General features: G+C 36.8%; 1 pseudogene; it reads right to left on the reverse strand.

The window, feature by feature from the left end:
- Positions 1–1,244: 1,244 nt before the first annotated feature.
- Positions 1,245–8,577, reverse strand: LOC139890456 (ABC transporter C family member 8-like; annotated as a pseudogene).
- Positions 8,578–10,751: the final 2,174 nt, after the last annotated feature.

Below are 10,751 nucleotides of genomic sequence, written 5' to 3' on the forward strand. Positions count from 1 at the left end.
CAGATTTGAGTGAGGAAGTTCTATCTATGATCACTCCCTTTGTTTTGATGAAGAAGGAGGAAAGTTAAGTCCCATTGAATTTTATTTATCTTAATCTTATTAATGTTTTCGTCGGTAGATGATATAGGTTTTCCATTGTTAAACAGGTTTATAGAGACTACAAATTAAACCTCTTAATGCCCAGGTGGAAGGTGGCTGATGGCTATGGTACTTTGCTGGTATGAATATCTTATACCTTTTGTTAATGTTCGTTGTATATTTCTCACGTATAATCACTAATGTTTATATTTGCTAATCCATGCTATATCGCTAAAAAATTATGAAGGATAATAGAAACTTTTATAGTATTAGTAATTCATATCTGATAGTGCCACATCCAAATGTGAGTTCGGATTATATATCATTAATTAAATCCTTTGAACATTTTAAGGGTTGATGATCTTTATGGACAAAATATATGTTACAACTAATTTACTCAAGTGATAGTTGCAAGCAAGTATGGTTTTTTACGCCATATATAGTTGCAAACATTTAAGTCACGATGTAATGGGTTGAAAGGGGATGAGTCATATTTGATTTCACATTACTTGTGTTTAAGTTCACATCACACTAGAATAAGATATATATAAAACCTATATATTATATATTTGCTATATCTCCACAATACTCAAATTTATTGGTATACCTGGGTTTCCGACCCGTTATGCTAGCCGACAAATCTCAGGGCGACAACCCGCGTTGCGGATAGGCTGGAGTCATCGCGGGTGAACCTCCGTGGCCACAAAGGGGTATATTTTTTTGCCCCTAGCAGGAATCAAACCTGGGACCTCTAGGGAGTTTCACCCTTTTTAGAGACCAAGTCAAATAACCACTAGACCACCACCCTTGTGGTTCAATACTCGAATTATTGAAGGGCCATTTGTGATTACTGATTAGTACGGAGTATTACTTAATCTCAAACTGTGAGTTGTTTTGTATTGTTATTGAACTAATTAATCTCATGTTTTCTTTTTTATTCTGTAGAAACATAGTTGCGTATATATCATATGTATCTATGTATAGTACTAAAAGAATGACCTTGTTTTTAATGCCAAACTTGACAGAGTTTGTTGCTACACTCCTTGCAAGATTTTGATACGTAAGACTATATGAGAATGATAATCTTTTATTAATAACCAAATCACATAATGAGCAGTGCCCGAATTGAACTGTACGTATAAAATACTTCGTATAATGTAAGATATTCAAATCTGTGAGGAGGAGGAGGAGGAGTTCCTTGTGGAGGTTGACCAGTATTCGGCTACAAGCTTAGAGAAAAAAGAATCATGCTCCATTAGCTTCGAAGGTTCATCATACTCCACCATTTTTCCTGTAAATCAACACAACCCATTTTATTATGCATCAACCAACATTACATCTAAAACACTTTCTCTACCCATTTACGTATGAATATATCAAGTCAATCGGGTTATGAATCACTACTTATCTCATCTAAATCAAACGTGTAAAACTCAAATTTATCAACAAAAATATAAACAGGTCAAATGGGTTGTACATGTCAAACGGGTCAAGTGGATCAAATGGGTTAAAAAATGAGTTGAAAGTCACCCCACGGGTATTTTGAATGCATTAAACCGCCAGCATCGTTATTTCTACTTATATATCATTTAATTAATTAATTTAATATTAATATTGAAACAATGTACTAATAGGTAACCATAATTGAATGAATGAGCTAATATAAAATGTTTTGGGCAGATCCAAATCGACGATCCTACACCAAAGAGTATCCTGTTTGACCATTGCATACAGTTATTCATTTCGACCCGAATCTGTTTTAACCTGTTACTTGAAAATGTTTATTTCAAACCCAAGGGGATAGTTGGGCTACTGGTGCAACTTTGGCGATTAAGACAGTGGGTCATAAGCTTTGTTTCAATAGTTTATGTCCTTATTGGTGTTTGTTGTAATTTCTGGCCAAAAGCTTGTTCCTGGGATGCTGTCTGTATCTTTGTGATGTATCCCATTTGGTGATAAAGCAATTAAAAAATTTCTAGCGTTGAAACATAAAAAAAAAAAAAAAAAAAAAAAAAAAAAGAGAGACTATATATGTAGGAGGCTAGGAACTGCAGCGTACCAAAAGAGAGAACCATGACCTTGTCACTGTCTAAAACGGTTGGAACTCTGTGAGCAACTGTTATGACAGTGCAATTCGAAAATGCTTCCCTAATTATTCTTTGTAAAATGGCATCGGTCGCTGAATCGATGGACGCAGTGGCTTCATCGAGTACTAGAATCTTGTTTCTCCTGAGTAATACTCTTCCAAGACAGAATAGCTGTCTTTGGCCGCCACTCCAGTTCTCTCCTTCATCACTTACTGTCAAAATGGAAGAAAAAAGTCTACTTTTTTACTGAGTCAAATGGGTAATAGGTTTTGCAAAAAAACGAAATATGTTAGAGTGGCCAAATGTCTCACATAATGTATACAACTTCCTAAATTGACTAGTTAAAGAATGTGATAATCTTAATGTTGTAATAATATAGAATAAATTTCCTAACCATATCTATTCAGACATAAGTGAACCCAGCCTGCAGGCCTGACCCATATCATACGATTACCCTTTTTCAGGTAGTACCCAATCCATGTCTTGTATTAGAGATTTGGTTAGTATAAAAGTAGTGTAGAGCCGAGTTACCGGATGAATTTAGCAGATTTGGAAGATTTCTGATGGTACTTTTAAGTTGGCACTTGTCTAGTGCCTGCAAGGCTGCAAGTAATTAGATAGAGGGGCGATTTTGAATAAATATTGTGCATATTCAAATTGATGAAGATCGTATATAAAATAAATGGCTAAGTTACCTCCCATATCTCATCATCTGAATGTAGTCCAAGAGGGTCCAAGTTTGTTCTAATACTACCCCTAAAAAGGGTTGGTTCTTGAGGTATGATACCCAGTTTCATCCTGAGATCTTTGAGGCCTACAGAGCAAATGTCTAATCCATCTATAAGTATTCTACCACTATCAGGTTCAACCAAACGAAACAATGCTGTTATTAGTGTCGTCTTGCCACTTCCTGTCCTCCCAACGATGCCTATTCTAGTCCCTTCTTTGAATGTACAAGTGATCCCTTTAAGAACTAGTGGTGCATTCGGACGATACCTCAACTGACCACATACATAAGCATTACAAAAATGAGAAATGTTGAACACACTAGGTTAAATAATAAATGCATTTACCTTCAGATCCTTAAACTGTATTTTTCCTTTGGAAGGCCATGACGATGGTGGTCTAGTGCTGTCTACAATCGCGGGTGGCTCTTGTGGAATGTGCATGTATTGTTTCGTTCGTTCTACTGAAACGATGTAATTCGCAAGGCTACAATACCATCTAGTAAAGAATACTTGGGTACCCGAAAGTGCTAGTGCATAAGAAAGAGATAGGCCAACCAACCCTGTACAGATATCAATGCTTGGGTAAATTTAGCATACACTTTTGTTTGAACACACATGAAAACACTGTAGGAAATGCATACCCGAAGACTCAAAACCTTTTGGTGTGAGAACCAGGAAGAAACCAGCTGTAAAAAGGGTCAGATTTGAAAAAGCTTCTGTTCTTAAAATCAACCACTCCAAGGTTGCATTTGAGAAAATGAAAGAACTTGCATCTGTATCCACTAGCCTTAGGTATTCTTTGAAGAACCTGTCTTGCATCTTGAATGCTCGTATTGTTGCCACTCCAAGTGATGTTTCAGATGCATAGTTCATAACAGGTGCTTTTGTAGTTCCATTGATTCTCATTAGTTCCCTTGCAGTTGGCTGATAATATCCCTGTGTAATTCAGAAATATAGATGTCATGTCAATATACAGGCCTAAGCATAAGGTAGTAGTTATCCAAGGAAGGTAGTTAGTTCAAGAGGTAGCATGCTGCATGGTTGTGTGAATAAATGGAGTGTTTTTGTAGTAACTACTTTGAGTATAATAATCACCTGAATGTATTTTGAAGCAGCGATAGCGAATATGGCTACAATAAGAACTTGCCAGGTTACTGAAGCCATAATACCAATAATAGCTAGTATTTCAATACCAGCACCAACCACAAAAGCAACCGAAGATGGTATGTCAAAGTCAATCACACTTAGATCAGATGAGGCCTACACGAATAATAGATTAGTTAGTAATTAAACATGTTGTATAACACCCTTTTCTATTCCCTTACTTCCGTCTAACACTGGTCAAAAAAAAAAAAAAAAAAAAAAAAAAAACACTTGTCAATATAAACAGGTCAACCCACTCAACCCAACATAGTTTTGACTGACCCAACTAATAAACTTGAACCGTGAATCTTTCAACCCTAACCCACCTGACTAGACACCCTGCCCTTCTCTCAACCCTTAAGCTCAATGAAATCATACCCTTGTCAAAATTCTTCCAATTGGAGTAGAGTCAAAGAAGAGCATGGGTGCGCTGAAAATTGAATCGTTGAACTTATTGAAGAATGATTTAGAGGCTTTTAAACCCAAAAGGGTAGCAAAATATGCTCTCATAAACACAAATAAGATACTTGTGGATGATAGCAAAGTGTAAACACCAATCAACATGATGGTGGTGATTTTAGGAATTTGAATACCAAATGCTAGCCAATAACTTGATGCTGCCTGAAGAGCAACGAAACTAACATGAGTTAGCATACATAAACAGAAGAAGCATGATCCTTTTGATATATTGACGTAATCTAAGAATGTCTTCCATCCAACATCCCCAATCTCGATCTCTTCTTCTTCAGTCAGCTGTACGCCTGTGAAGCCCTTTGGCGGTATCTTCTCCTCACTAATTTCTCTACTGAGGTAACTTTTATTCATGTCTTTCATGCTTTGATGTATATTTCCTGTTTCATGAAGTTTATCTTTATCTACACTAGGCGATCGCTCTAATCCTGTAATGACATCTCTATGAGCATTCACAAGTTGTTCAAAAGCTGTCCCTGCCATCAACAGATCCTCATAGTTTCCTGTTTGAGCAACTTCACCATCTTTTATAACCTTGGAAGAAAAAAAATTGAGTTGTGAATTTGATTGTAAAGCCATTGGTAACATCGACCTGTGTAACTATAACTGTTAAATTCTTAATCCTGATTACCAAAATACTGTCAACAGACGATAAGAACTCCACTTGATGAGTGACAAGAATGACTGTTTTCTCCTTGAGACAAGACATAACACAGTCCTGTAGCAAAAGTCCATAAATTAGGTATCCGCCAAATGGTAAAAAAACGGATAGCTAGAAAATTGAAACTAATTACATGAGTTTTAAGGTGTTCGAATATTACATTAAAGAGACTTGATGCAGTATGTGCGTCTACTGCACTAAAAGGATCATCAAGAAGATAAATGTCAGCATCATTGTAGACTGCTCGAGCGAGTTGAATCCTCTGTTTCTGTCCACCACTCAAGTTAAGTCCTCTTTGGCCTATTTCAGTAAGATCTCCATGGTCGAATGCATCTATGTCCTTATCTAAAGCACACGCCTTTATAGCCTTTTCATACCTAGTTATCTCCATTTGAAGCCCATAGAGTATGTTATCCTGAATTGTCCCACTTTGGATCCAAGAAGTTTGGCTAACATAAGCAATTGATCCAGATGCATCTACCTGTAAGCAAAAATGACATTGAACAATATATATATCACATAAAGTTACATGCTTTTTAAGCATATTTGAACTCACTGTTCCCGAAGTTTTAGATATTTCTCCAAGGAGTGCATATAACAAAGATGACTTTCCAGCACCGACCGACCCGCAAACTGCAACTTTTTTCCCGCACTTTACTTTTAGATTTACATTCCGAAGTGTTGGGTTGAGTGATTCAGGATCCCAAGCGAAACTCGCATCCTGTATTCTGATAGAATCATCTGAGTTCTCCATTTCTTGGTCCATTTTCACTCTATTATCTTTCAGTTCGTCATCAACTAAAAAAGAACCGATCCTATCAAAGGATACCTTGACCTGGATTAATGCGGAAAGAGCATCAGGAAAAACCCTTACAGGTTCAGACATAGTTCTTAATGTTGCTAAAATCGTAAAGATTGTCGCAACATCTAGCGTTCTGCTGGTCAATAGCACACATCCGAAAAGAATGAATGAAGATATGAGTGTTGGAGACATCCAATACAAAACTGTACTGTAAACCTTCATTAACTGTGCGTCACCCAGCCATCTGAATTCAATTTCCCGACACGATTCAATTACTTTCTTGAACCTGTCTTCCCAAGATTGTAACTTTATGACCTTCATATTGTTTAAAATCTCTAAAGTGGATCTTAGTCTTGTATCTTGAGCCACCATAAACTCCAACTGACACTTTTGGAAAGCTTTTGCAAATGGCACATTAAAAAGCCCACATAAGATTAGTGGGGCTAAACCAGGGACAACACCTAGTCCTACTATAGAGAACAGGACACCGATGGCTAGAAACAGTTGAATGAAACAAGACCAACCCACATGAAACCACACAGGAAACACACCCATTCTGTACGCGTCAACCGATATGTAATTCACAACTTCCCCAGTTGAATGCCTTTTCTTTCCTAGATTAGAAAGCTTAAGTTGTTTCTCATACACTGCCACCATTAAAGCCTACCTCATCCTCATACCAGTTCTTCTGGCAATAAAGAAGAACTGCCTGTGAGCCAATGATTCAGTTACCTTGACTAAAATTAAGTAACCTACTAATAAAAGTCCGTCACGTAAATCTTTGATTTCGCGATTTGTGTATCTAACAAATGCGTAAAGCAACAACGGACTAGTGACAACAGCAATCGTCCTAAGAAAGATCCAAAGTCCCGCCAAAGTCATCCGTCGAAAATAAACTTTGGCTAATGCTTTAGAAACCATGTAAGCGTTGTTTGAATTTTTATCCATTTGAAGTGAAGCCCATGCCTTTGTGAAGTTGTCATGGGCAATGGCTGCTTGGTCTACAGATGGTAGAGAAGGAATATCTTGGAGAACTAATGGTGTTTTGTAACCTAAAGCCAGCAATGGGTTGACCCAAGAAAATGTCAATTTGCTGAGAAAACTAGGCTCTTCAACTTGACTTGTATCTTTGTCAACCGATAAGGGTTCAGATACATTCTGGTTTCCCCCTGCAAGTTGAATAATAATCAATCAATATGTTTCATTCACAATATCAGTGTTTCATAATTATATCTATTATTTCTTAGGAATTACTGTAGAAAGTAGCATGTATGATACAGACAGACAGACTCTGGAATAATCCCTATAAATGAAAACAGTAGACTTAATTCTAAAATGATAGTTTAACTTTCATAAATACACCAAAACTGTGCAATGTTGTATACAGTGCAACCATTTGATCAACAATTTCGGTGTATTTTTTTTAAAAAAGAAAATGAAATGTTGTAAATATGAGTGCCCACAAGTAATTTACCATGTAGACTGCTGCTCAGAGAAGCCATCTAGAGATATCTGATTGAAGGAAGAACTGCAAAAGAGCAGCAAGGTTTTGCACATTGACTTGATTAGAAAATAAGTTAAAAATTAGTAGTACTTCGATTGATAGTAGTATTATTATATATAGATAGTTTGTATAGAGACTCATAAAATAATGCAAGCAGATCCCTGCAGACAAGACACAATACTCCACATATTTAACTACTCTCTAACTTGTTACCCTTTGCCATGTCATGTGCGCAAAGGTATCTAATGTCGTCTTGCGTATGATGGACATATTTTAAACATCATTAATCATTAAAGAACAAATTTTTTTTTTTTTTTTTTTTTTTTTTTTTGGCGAAAGAAGAGCAAATATTATTAAAACACACGATAACTTCATCAAAGCAATGAAGGTTACCGGAAAAAGTACACAATACAAAAGAAGGATACATCAAGAAAAAACTAAATACAAAGCAAAAATGGATTTTGCTCCCAAACATACGCTTGCAACCCGTGCACCAACTTAAGATTTGACGCCCATAAGAAAACCTTAAGCTTGATGTTCCGAACGACATTAGACCGACAAGCAAGTTTGCCATTGAAAATAACGTCATTTCTAGCCGTCCAAATGGCCCATATAGTCGCGGGCCCAATCATTTTCCAAAACTTCGAGGCCTTAATACCCATGCCATAATACCAATCAAATGAAAACTCGATAATTGACCTTGGCATGATCCAACGAATGTTCCACCATCGAAATAAATCCGCCCAAATACATGAAGACCATTTGCAATGAAGTAACAAATGTTCAATGGTCTCAACTTCTACCATACACCAAACGCATAACGTAGACACGTTAGAAGGCAAAATTTTTCTTTTTGCTAACACGTCTTTAACGGGTATGCTATTTTTAATAGCTAACCAATGAAAAACCATAATCTTTGAAGGAACAATATTACCCCAAATAACCTTAGGCCACATGGGCGCTTCAATCTTAGACGATTGCACCAAAATCTTCACTGCATCAGCAACGGAGTAAGAATCAATTGGGCTTGCAGCCCATGTAAGATGGTCCCCCACAGAATCCACCAAGCGAAATTTTGACAACAAAACATTAAGTTCTTGCATCTTACTAAAATTAAAGTTGGACAGAGGGAGTGCCAAATGAAGATACCATCCCAACTGACGTGCACCAATACTCAATATGGTGGCAATCCAATTTTTTCTTTTCCATGCCATAACTAAGGAAAAAAACATCCGTCCTCCAAATTGATAAAAGACCGCCGGATCTACCACTTGCTTGAACTTGGATTGTATCAAATGCATAATGTTTCCATATTTCATTTAACACAGGAAGACCTACTTCATTCACCATTGTCTCTTGAATTGCAAAGAAATGTAATTGAAAACGATTCACAATTGCACCCGCCAAATGACCTCTAGACTTGTTGCCTAGACCGCGGATGTTCCATGAGGCGAGCCTCATTGCCTTGATGGTTTTTCAGGCGTATCTTCCGCCATGTCTCCCATTAAAATACCAAAATTGTACAACTCCTCTGTGTAGGATAGCTTCTTGTTACCGAAACCGCCACTCACTTGTTGTAAATTTGAAGTACCCTGACTGAAAACGTAATTAATTTCACTTGTAGTATCAAACTTGTCGGCTAAATTGGCAATTTCGTCAATCCATTTGCAACCTTTCTCCTTACCTCTGTTATTGGTTGCAACCCTAGGTTGGAGATGAATTTCTTTCTTTCTTGAAGATGAACTGCAACCAACTTTACTAGAATTACCAGTGCACGAATCGTTCAAGATCCCATTAGTGATAGGTTTTTCACTAACTTTTGCAGCAAAAGAGATATCATTATCAATAAAGGATTTTATTTTTGGCTCAGAAGTGTCTTGGATATTGGAAGGATGCGGAGAAATTGGAGAGATTTGTTCAAGGACTGGATAGTCATTTTGTATAAAAATAAAAGGAGTTTTTTGGGAATTGCACGGGTCCACGATAGTCATTTTGTATAAAAATAAAAGGAGTTTTTTGGGAATTGCACGGGTCCACAAACGATGGTTGGTTGTTTTTGTTGGCCAAAGTGTCAGGTATACCATCCTTATCACTAGATTTGAAGATCGTCCTTTTGATATCTTCTGCCACAAAACAAGACCCACACCTCTTATCCTTTTGAGACAAAACAGCTTTAGCTACCTTTTCAATAGAGTTATGCACATTCACATGAAAGTTGACTTTTGAAGGTGTTTTAAAATTCAAATTGTTAACAGATTCTTTTATCTCTCCTTCTTCCATCGGCTCAACTGGTGCTTTTTCTGCTATCTGTTGAAGGACTTCCGGCACCGGAGCTTCATCTTGGGCATCATTTTTCAAATCAATTGTAGCTTCAATGGAAAGCTTTAATATAGAATTATATTCTACAATAGCTTCATCTGGGATAATTTCGTTCTCTTCACTATAGATAACCTCCTCCACCCATAAGCTACAAGATGAACAATTGTCAATATTTGCAGTGACCATCTTATCGATAGGTCCTGGATTAAAGACTTCGACAAGAGCGAATACGACATCGGCACGTTTGAGATTATAAGAATTTCTATTAATATGAAGAACTCTTCCAAAATTATTGGCGACTTCAATGGAACAGTTAGGAGAGACACACTCAAATGGTATACCAGACATCGCTACTTTAACAAATCTTGAAAACTTAAGCTTGCGGCTACTCATCGGAATAACCTCAAGAAATTCATCTTCAATCAAAGAAGGTCCCATCGTCATTCTCTTATAACTCTCTTCATCCGAACATTGGACAATATTAAAGAACAATGTAACAATAAATTATTTAGTGAATTAAAAATTGATATGGTTAGTCTATCAAATCAAATGCGTTTAATTAATGGGACAATGATATCACGTTTTAAAAAAAGAGAGAGAAACAATGAAGCATGGCCCCAATTTTTCGTGGGTTTCTAATAGTACCTCCTGCATATTGATGACCACTAGATCACGTAGAGTGAGTCTCCATATATCCTCCCGTACGCCCGGAGTCACCGGTTTGTCACTCTCCAGTGATACAGTCGGCATTTGGCTCCGGTGTTTTCCCCAAAAAGAAAAAGAAAAAAGTAGGAGGAAGGAGGTAGTTTTGTTATGATAATGTTGGGTTATATATCAAAAATATCATTCTACTAGTAAACTTTCATAATATGTGTTGATGCAAATAAAATGTGATTGGGTTACCTGTTGAACCTGTAAAATGAATTATTTTACACTTTTTAGAATTTTATACAGCTAC

Source organism: Rutidosis leptorrhynchoides, chromosome 2 (assembly GCF_046630445.1).
Source record: "Rutidosis leptorrhynchoides isolate AG116_Rl617_1_P2 chromosome 2, CSIRO_AGI_Rlap_v1, whole genome shotgun sequence".
Classification (NCBI taxonomy): domain Eukaryota; kingdom Viridiplantae; phylum Streptophyta; class Magnoliopsida; order Asterales; family Asteraceae; genus Rutidosis; species Rutidosis leptorrhynchoides.